The sequence below is a fragment of the Neomonachus schauinslandi genome, chromosome 5 (genome assembly GCF_002201575.2).
Source record: "Neomonachus schauinslandi chromosome 5, ASM220157v2, whole genome shotgun sequence".
NCBI lineage: Eukaryota > Metazoa > Chordata > Mammalia > Carnivora > Phocidae > Neomonachus > Neomonachus schauinslandi.
The window spans coordinates 3,444,846-3,454,744 of NC_058407.1; positions in this window are offsets into that span (position 1 = coordinate 3,444,846).

The window sequence follows — 9,899 nt, forward strand, 5'->3', positions numbered from 1 at the left end:
GAACCAAGGGAGAGACGAGACACAGAAATCCAAAGCGGATCAGACTGTCAGCGTTATTACTGAGAAAGCCAGGCTGAGCCTCACCAAGGAGCCCCGTCATGCCCACCAGCGTGGCTACAATCAGAAAGACAGGTGAGGACAAGTGCGGGCCGGAACGTGTGGAAATGGGAACCACCCAGCCCTGCTAGCGGGTGTCCGAGTGGTGCAGCGGCTGAGACCCGTGTAGAGGCTCCTCAAACACTCAGGCAGAGAGTTAGCCCTGTAACCCAGTAACCTCGCTCCCAGGTACGCTCCCGAGGGGACTGACAACGTGTCCACACAAAAACTCGTGCACAGATGTTCACAGCAGCATTATTCATAGCAGCTAAAGAGTGCAAACGCCCCCAATGTCCAGCAGCTGATGATGGAACGAATCCAGTGTGGCCCAGCCCTACGACAGCAGATCTCATCTCTCATGTGAAGGATGGAGCACCCTCGTACCCGGGCTGGGGCAGGAGGGGAAGGGTCGTGATCTCTAAGGGCACACGGTTTCTTCACAGGTGATGAAAATGCCCTGAAAGTGATCGTGGTGAGCCCACCAATAACCAGTGAACTGTGTGCTTTAAGGGAGGGAAGCGTGTGGTATGCGAGTTATCGCTCAGTGAGGCCGTACTGAGAACAGCAAAGCCAGGCTGCAGTAGGTTGGACGCGTAGCCCGGCCACCACTGACCTGCAGCTTTTTCTGGGCCCCTGTCACCTGCCACTTGGCTTAACCCAGACCCTCTCCCCACCCCCGGGGCTGTGGCTCCCACGGGGGACTGCCCACTCCTGCTTCCACGGTGAGCTCTGCGCGGGGGACTGAGCCTGGGTCTCTGTGCCCGTCACTGAGGGGCCGTTTCTGGCTCCTGCCCTTGGCTGGATCCACCTGCACACGGTACATTCATACCCACCATTTTCTCCTGCACTTCCAGAACCCTTTCCTTTGTGATTTTGTTTCTTCGCTGTTGGGGCGTAGATGCATACACACCACTGTTATGTATTCATCAGTCCCTACCAGTGAATAATAACCTTTTTTTATTGTTTAAGATTATATTTTTAAGCAATCTCTTCACCCGATGTGGGGCTAGGACTTACAACCTCGAGATCAAGAGTCCCATGCTCTACCAACTGAGCCAGCCAGGCACCCCGAATAATAACCTTTTAATTCTAGCCTAACTCCTGCGGTTTTAAGCCAGGTATCAGTTGGGCTGGTCTCTGAATGCCTCCGGCCTGCATCTGGGTTTTGTTTTCCTGCCTAATTTTTATAGTTTGGATTGGAATTAGTTGCCAATGTTTAAAATCACAAGGTTCCTCTCTCTCTCTCTCTCTCTCTCTCTCTCTACACACACACACACACACGCACACACACACACATGCACGCACACACACATACACGTGGGGTTCTCGCCTCTCTGGGAAGCCCCAATAATCTGCTGTCTGGTTGCCTCAGTCCCCACCACTCCCTAATGTCTGTCCCAGTGTTTCTATATATAGCCCCACATTTAAGCTCATCTTTGTCTCAAATTAAAATTGCTCCACTGCCTTTCCTGTGCTTGCATTTTCATTCATTAGCAAAAATGTATGGCATTCCTGCCCTTTGCCAGGCTTCATACTGGCACCAAGGACACAAAGATGAAAACGAGGAGGCCCCTGGCCTCCCAACCCTCCCAGCCGGTACCTGCTACTACATCCCGTGCCTCTCCACAGCCTCATCAACCACCCTTCTCTCCAGCAGCCCCCTTCTCTGACACCAGGCATGTGACATCTGCAAGAAAAAAGGCCCAACTCTCACAAAGAAGTGCAGTTAACCCCTAGGAGTAGGGAAGGAAGCCTGTGGATAAAACTGGGCTGACCAGTCCTGAGGCCCAATCCACAGGACTCCTTGAATCCTGCAGGTGGAGTGCCAGTCACAGGGAGGATTGGCCGGCTCAGTACTTGGCCCTTCCCAGGCCCCCTACCCATTTTATAGAGTTGTTCCCCAAAGGCATTGCCTCCTCCAGAGGCTCTCATTTGACATTTAAGCAGAGACAGGAGTGAAGGGAGATCTGGACCACGCAACTAGCCAAGGGGTGAGGGTGGAGGAGAGTGTTCAGAGCAAAGGAACTGGCACGTTCAAAGGCCCTGGGGTGGGATCATGCTTGGCTGTTCAAGAAATATCAAGGAGAGGATTTGACTGGGGAGCGATGAACCAGGAGCAGAGAGGAGGGAGGCCGGCAAGGAGGCCCTGAGGGCAGAGGGGAAGGATTTGGATGTAATCCGGATTTCCATCTAAAAAGGATCCCATTGGCTGCTCAGTGGAAGCTGGGAGATTAACTAGTTCCAGGAATTTTGTTGGAACATGCTGTTCTTCCTGGGCTGTGTAATTATGCTCCTCACAGGTCTAGATGCAATTTTTAATCTCAGCTCCTAGACCACAGCAATTTCCTGTAGGGAGTTTTGGAGATAAGATACAAGCCTTGTAAATTTCCCTAACCCTGGATTGTCTGCCAAAATCCTTTGTCCCCTCACCTGGGAGAAGCCGCCTGGCAAGCAACCACCCCACATGGGACAGCTTCCGCTCACCTCCAGGTGAACAAAGCCCCAGGGCCCTGCGATGTTAGGGCACCTGAGAAACAGTTTAAAGGGGTTCTTGTTTATCTTTTTGTTTGGTTATTTGAGGATTTCTTGGATGTTTCCATAACAAAAAAGATCTTACTGTCACTTTGGTTTCTGATGTAAGGAGGGAAAAATTCTTCCTCTGTCTTCAGGGTCTTCCAGCTGGACTGAGAATTAAATTTACAGGAAACAGATTAACAGGAAAAAAAAAAAAAAAGCTACAACCCCAAAGTCTTATTATGTGCGCACGGAGGCCAAATAAGGAAATTGAGACAGAAGAAAATGACCGAGGCAGGGGGGTTTTACGCTTTTCAGACAGAGACATAAATCTGGGAGGAATTGACAGGACAAAGAAAATATAACTTCGGGAGCTTCGATTGGTAAGGAATTCGAAACAGAATTTGGGCTGGGGTGGTAAATTAGTAAAAAGTAACAAAGGTTGTGAGGACAGCCTTCTCAGCCCTGGATTTCTTATCTCTGTTGATAAGGATGTCGCTTTACCTCCTGGTACTGGGATGGTTCCTTTCACATGGGAGATTAATTTCCTGCTTTCAGGGCACGGAAGAGGGTCTGAGTGTTCTTGCACAGGCTGGCTCTCAAGTAACTTTTCTTTAAACTAATCAATAGGCCAAGGTAGCAGCACATTGCCGGGGCCGTCCGCCCTTGGCCTAACCCTGATGCATGCCCCCTTCATCAGCCCTTCCAGCTCAGATCCACCCTGTGGCCACTGCCCACTGAGGGTCACCCTCTATACTCGCTTGTAGAAACAGCCAGTGGGCATGTTTGGGCTCAGACAAAGCACGGCTCAAAGCCCTGCTCTGGTAGGAGATTGCCCCCCTGGGCCTCAAGACCCTCATCTGTAAAATGGGGACAACTAGCTTTATCTCCAACAGATGTGGTCAACAGGTCCCTCCTGACACAGAGTAAGGTTATCAGTGGAAGGTAGGCATACCATTGCCACCGCAGGGCTCGTTAGTTGGGTTTCCTGGCTGAGCTGTGCAGTCGTGAAACGCACCCTCCTGTTAGAACTGTGATTACTGGGGCACCTGGGTGGCTCAGTCGTTAGGCGTCTGCCTTCGGCTCGGGTCATGATCCCAGGGTCCTGGGATCGAGCCCCGCCTCGGGCTCCCTGCTTAGTGGAGAGCCTGCTTCTCCCTCTCCATCTCCCCGCTGCTCTGCCTACTTGTGCTCTCTCTCTCTGTCAAATAAATAAATAAAATCTTTAAAAAAAAAAAAAAAAAAAGAACTGTGATTACTGCCTCTGGGCAGTCACTGCCCTGTCTGCATTCCAGTGTCCCCTGTGCTCCTTCTGGACCTCAGCTCCATGCCCTTCTCCCAGGAAGCCTTCCCAACCCCCTGAGTCAGGCCAGGCGCCCGCAGAGCCCAGCAGGACGTTCCTCCTTTCCTTGTGGGGCTCTGCTTGCGGGGTTGGGTCCCGGGCACACAGTAGGGCTCAGCCAGCGTGAGCCATTCCTGCACTTCCTCAGAGGCTGCTGCCCCTCTCTGGCCTGAGTTTCCCCGTCCGTAAGGAGGCGTCCTGAGCTGACACTGTCAGCGCGGTTCTGGGGTCCAGACATTCCCAAGTTCATCACTTCCTCCCCCCTGGTTTTCCATGGTATTGTTTATGCGGACCATACCAGGGGCCGGCCTCGGGGCCCGTGCTCCCACGGACCGTGTCCTCACTGCCTGGCAAACTTTTTAGGGGAGTTTGCCTTGTTTCCACAATGACGGACTTCAACAATTCTCCAAGATCAGCTTGCGATTCACGATGTTTCCACTGATTTTTCTTCCTTTTTTCCCCTTTTCTCTTTCTTACTTTTTTTTGTTTGTTTGTTTTGTTTTTGTTTTGGGGACTCAGTTCTATATTCTCTGTGTGTGCTGCAAAACTTCTGGATTGAACACAGATTGTGTTTGTTTGCTCCTCATCTTTGAGATCCTCTTTCCTCCAGAAGGTGTTATATTTTCATGGGTTTATTTGAGCCCTGTTTATCCTTCTACTGTGATGCACCAGGTTCCCAGCGCAGCCCCACCCCGCCCGCCCCCTCTGCTCCCCAGACCCACCTGCCTCCCGTAACCAGTGTCCCTCCTCCACCCGCCACTCGGATCCCTGGCTCCTTTGCTCTTCCCTCCCAAATCTTCCGTAGACCTCACATATAAAAAGACAAGCATGGCGAGTGCATAGCGTTCAGCTTCCGCTGTGTCCCCGAAGTCCTGAGCACAGGGTCAGGTTTCCTCCACCCTCACCCCCACTCCACCTGACCAGGGCTCCATGCTGGGTCAGAGAGGTCACCCAGACGGGGGACTCCCTGGGCACCTCTCTCCAAGTCTGCAAGGATGGACAGTGTGGCAGACCCTGCCCCCTAAAAGGAACTGAGGCCACACTGCATCAGCCAGAAGTGGACACTTGACCACAGACCCCTGGGGACGCAGGCTCACCTGTGGAAAGAAGATGTCCTGCCAATGCCTCAGCTCCCCCCTCCGCCATTGTCCTGCCCCCTACACTCCACCCCACTACTCTCCACCAGATCCCACACTCTCCCCCCACAACCTTAGCTGACTCCAGACTCCCTCCAGCTGCAGGGGTGAGGACAAAGGATCTCCCACGTTGAACTGCCCCAGACTTCACCCAATAGGAGCCAGACTTTCCCCCAGGAGGTTCTGCTGCTGAACCAACAGTACCCCCCAGAGACAGCAAGCTGGTCTGCTCCCCATCAGAACAGTATGGCCAGGGGGTGCAAGGGTTGCCTTCAGGGCCCCCCCTCAGCCCTGTTTCCTTCCCAGGTCTCCAGCTGGCCCCTGGAAGCCCCTGACCCTGGTTCCGAAGCTCACGGGGACCGTTCCCTCACTTGCAGAGCAGGATCATCTTGAGGATTAAATGAGCTAGCGCTAGCACAGTGATAGATACCCCGCCCATCGGGGCCATCACCCTGGCAGGCCTGGGGAGCCCACGGGATCCAAACCAAACCCAAGCCTGGCATTTGGGGCCTTTCCCCTTGGTGTGGCACTCCCCACAGCTCCCAGCTGTGCAAGCAGCCCTAATCCCCAGCCACCATTGGTATTATTTTTGGCTGGGCCCCCTTCATCAGCCCTTCCAGCTCAGATCCACCCTGTGGCCACTGCCCACTGGGGGTCACCCTCTATTCCGGCCCAGACTCTGGCTTTCCCAGGGGCTAGGTCTGGCCTCTGGCCTCTGGCCTCTGGGAGTGGCGTCTGGGTGGGGGCAGCACTCATTTCCTGCTAGAGCAGGCAGGCAGGACAGTCCCGCATGCCCTGGAGGATGGAACAGACTGGCCCACCAGAGTGCCCAGGATGCAGTGCCTGCTGAGGGTGTGGGCTGCAGCTTCTGTGGGTCTTCTGTTCTCACATTTCAGACTCTCCCACACCCTCTACTTATAACTTGAACAGGTCGGGTTAGTTTGGTGGGCTCAGTCTTTCCATCCGTAAAATGGGGTAAATAACTCCCATTCCCAGTAGCTACTGTCTGGATCACGTGTGCAACGCAAGGATGAATGTTTTGTAAATTATCCGCTTATTTTCCAAACGTTTGGGCCTCTTTGGGTCCAGGACACGTCTTCAGGGCAATCAGCCTTGACAGGCTGCGGTGGGAAGGCTCCTCCTTCACGGTGGAGGGCAGAGGGCGGCATTCCTGGCAGCCAGCGTGCACGGGGGCAGGTGTCGCCCCACCCCACCCAGCACTGTGCCAGCATCAGGTCGTATGGCTGACTTCATGGGAAGGAAGCCTGGAGAGATAAGCAGATGGCCATCCCAGTAAATAAGTCCGGGAGCTCCCGGGACACAGGCAAAGTGGGTCGGAGGCCACAGAGGAGATGGTGCCAGGAGGTGCGGCCACTGCCAGGTCCCTGCTGGTGGCCAGGAGGGGTCAGCAGGTCTCAGGCACAGATGACCCGGTGGGTGGAATCTTCGTGGGCGCTGGGTGGCAATGCTGTGGGCCTAGATAGGATCTCGGCACAGGGGAGTGGGTGTGGGCCCCTGCTGGGCAGGATGTCTGGCCTAGACAAGCTGGCCAGATTGGGGCTGCAGCCCAAGCCTGCAGACCGGCCATGGGGAAGGGGCAGGTGGCAGGGCAGAGTCTGACCGACCCAAGCTCCAGGCTGCTGGCTGAGTCCGTGCGCTCTGGCCTAGCTGGCATCCGGGGCATGTGTAGCCCCCGCGGAGGGCTGGGGTTAGCTGTGCACACACCGGGCCAGGCACAGGCTGGGGTCCCAACACTGCAGCACCCCAGGGGGGACTGGGGCCGTACAAGGGGCAGCCTGATGCAAGCCTCACGGGGTGAGCCGCCTGGGGTCTCAGTGGCACTAACAGAGGGATGTGGGGTGCAGGAGAAGCTGAGTGGAGGTTTCCCAGGCAGACCTTATGGGAAGGGCATTTGGCCAAGGCCCAGCATTGGAAAGGCACGGCTGCCAGGACAGAGGTGCGTGAGGCGGCCGGGCAGCCATCACGGGAGCTGCGAGCTCAGCCTGAATACAGAGGGCTGGGTCGCCCTGGCCTTTTGGAGGCTCATGTTGGCTGTCCTGCTTGTTGCCTTCACAGCTAGCCCCTAAAGCCCCCACCAGCGCTTGGCACACAGCAGGGGCCTGGCAGTGTGCTCGGATAGGGTTTGACCACCACCCCCCCCCGCCCCAACCCTCTCCCCATCCAGCCAGCTACAGGAAGCACATGGTCTGACAACGCGGCCTGCGTTTCATTTCCTTCTTCCCCTGAGTATATGTGAGGGGCCCTGCACTGGCCAGGCCCCTCCTCGGCCAGGCCTGGAGCCACAGGCCCCCCAGTGTGGAAGGCCACTGTATTACTCCACTGAGGGGGCAAGCCAGCACAGTCCACGCGGCTTAAACAAGAGAGGCTTATTTTCTCACAGTTCTAGTTTGGAGGTGAGAAGTACAAGGTCAAAGTGCTGGCATGCTGGTTTCCGCTGGGGTCTCCCACCTTGGCTTGGAGACCGCTCCCCTCTCACTGCCTCTTCATATGCTTGACCCTCTCCTGGTCTCTCTGTGTGTCCAAATTTCCTCTCGTAAGCACACCGGTCCGATCGGGTTACGGCCCGCCTATCTGTCCTCATTCTACCTTAATCACTTCTTTGAAGGCTCTGCCTCCAGGTGCAGCCACCACACCTGAGCTCCCTCCTCGGGGCCTCATCAGCGCTTTGGGGTTGATGCTACGGTCTCCCCCACAGAGGTGGGGTCTGAGTCCTCTCTGGGTTCCCACTCCGGCTATAGCCTTTATGAGCTGCTGTGCAGCATTAAAGGATCTCTAGACGAATAACCTGGGAGGGGCAGAAGGAGCCAAGCCACAGGAGGTGCCCCGGCAGTGAGGCTGGCATTTCTGAGGCCCTGCCCACCCACACTTTGCTGCCATCCTCCTTCTCCATGCCGCAGTGCTGACACATAAGCCCCCGGCAGGTGCTGACGCAAGACTTCCAAGGAAGTTTCATACCCACATTTCCTGAGCCTCAGAACACCAGCCGTGGGAGGGAGGCAGGGCAGGCCTTCCTTCGTCCACCCACGGGGCTAGAGATCAGGGATGGCTTGCCCGAGGGCAGGGTTCGGACTCACACCCAGCCTTCTGCCCTCTCCTCCCTCTCCCTGCACCACGCCTGAACAGGGGCTGGGCTCCTGGTGAGGAGTGCATCACAGGGAGCTGGCAGGGTAAGGCCTGTATTTGTGGCTACCCAGTGCCAAGCACAGGCATGGGGCCCGCCCTTCTGCCATCTGCAGGGGAGGCTCCTGCGGGAGGAGCCACAGAGAAGCAGGGCTGGGCAGGGAGAGCTGAGGGGGAGGCAGATGGCTCACTTGGGCCCCTGCAGTCAGACCTCTGTCACTTCTGAGCCCTGTGCCTTTAGACAAGTTACTCAGCTTCCCTGAGCTGCAGCTTCTTCATTGATAAACTGGGGACAGATGCAGTCATGGACCAAATACTGGAGTGCTTCCTATGCACTGGGACTATTTTCAGCATGAGAGCTACAGGATAGACACATCCATGTCCTCCTGGAGCTGGGTGGGGAGGGGCAGACACGCTCTGAGCGCAGGGCTGGAGCCCTGCCGGGGTGGGCTGCCATGGTCCATTTAGCTGGGAGGTCAGGGAAGGCCCCCTATATGGTTTAACTGGGCCTCTGATGAGGAAAAGAATCTGGGGCACAGGGGTCAGAATAGCACCTCCTTCTCCTTGGGCCAGCTCAGGAGGGGAGGGTTCAGCTGCCTGTGCCCCCCCACCCCTGCTTGATCCCAGGCCCCTGGGAGGAAGACCTCCTCCAGCAAGCCTTCCCTGCCCGCCAGCCCGCAGGCCCCCCACTCCTCTCAGGCTGGCCATGAGTGCCTGGGGCAGGGGCTGCAGGGGCTCTGGGACCCTTAGCTTCTCTCTGAAGTCCCCAACCCAGGCAGGACACATAGTCCAGTGCGCAGTAAAGGATGGCTGGACGCTGGTAGCCCTGGGAACACGACATGCCTCTTCAGGGCAATCTATCTTCAGCCTGGGTGTGCAGGGCACAGGGGGCCCCTTAATCCAGACCGCCTGCTTCAAATGCTTGCCCCATCCCTTCCCTGCTGAGTCCCCAGTGCCTCAAACTGCTCCCCTCAGCAATGTGGGGAGGGCGGCACCTGCCCCCGCCCCCGGCCTGTAAGCAGAGGAACCTATGGTAGTTTGGGGAGCGGCCAATAGGGCTCACATCTCCTATGGCTGCCTGTCCAGGCCTTCGAGCTTACTGCTGAGAGGAAGGCAGGGCCAACCCAGCTCTGGAGAGGACATCAAGCCGCCCATCGGCGCCGCATCCGGATTGGCATAGGTGCCCCTCGCCCAGCCGGAGGGCCGGGCCTGCCTGCCACCCCGGAGACCGCCCAGGCAGCATTTCTGCGCCACCGGCCACCCCGACCCCGCCTGTCATTACGACCCACCAAGGAGGCATTACTCCAGGCCCGGCAACTGTGACCCGGACCCTAAGACCAGCGGCGAGGGGAGGCCACCTCCTCCCGGGCCTGCGCCCTCGGGACCATCCCGGGACAGCGCCCCGGGTCCGCGCGGCCCGACTCCCGCCCCCTCCCCGCACCCCCCCGCCCCCTCCTCGGTCCCCCCCCCGCCCCCGCATCTCCCCCCCCCCCCTCCCCGGGGGCCGGCCCGCGTCCGTGCCCCCTCCCCGGCTTCCCGGCCGAGCCCGCGGGCCGCGGCGACACTCACCTGCGCCGGGGGCGCCGGCTCCGGGCCCCGGACTCCGCCACCAGCGCAGCAGCGCCCGCGCGGGGTCCAGACTCACGGCGCAGCGCTGCCGCTTCACCCAC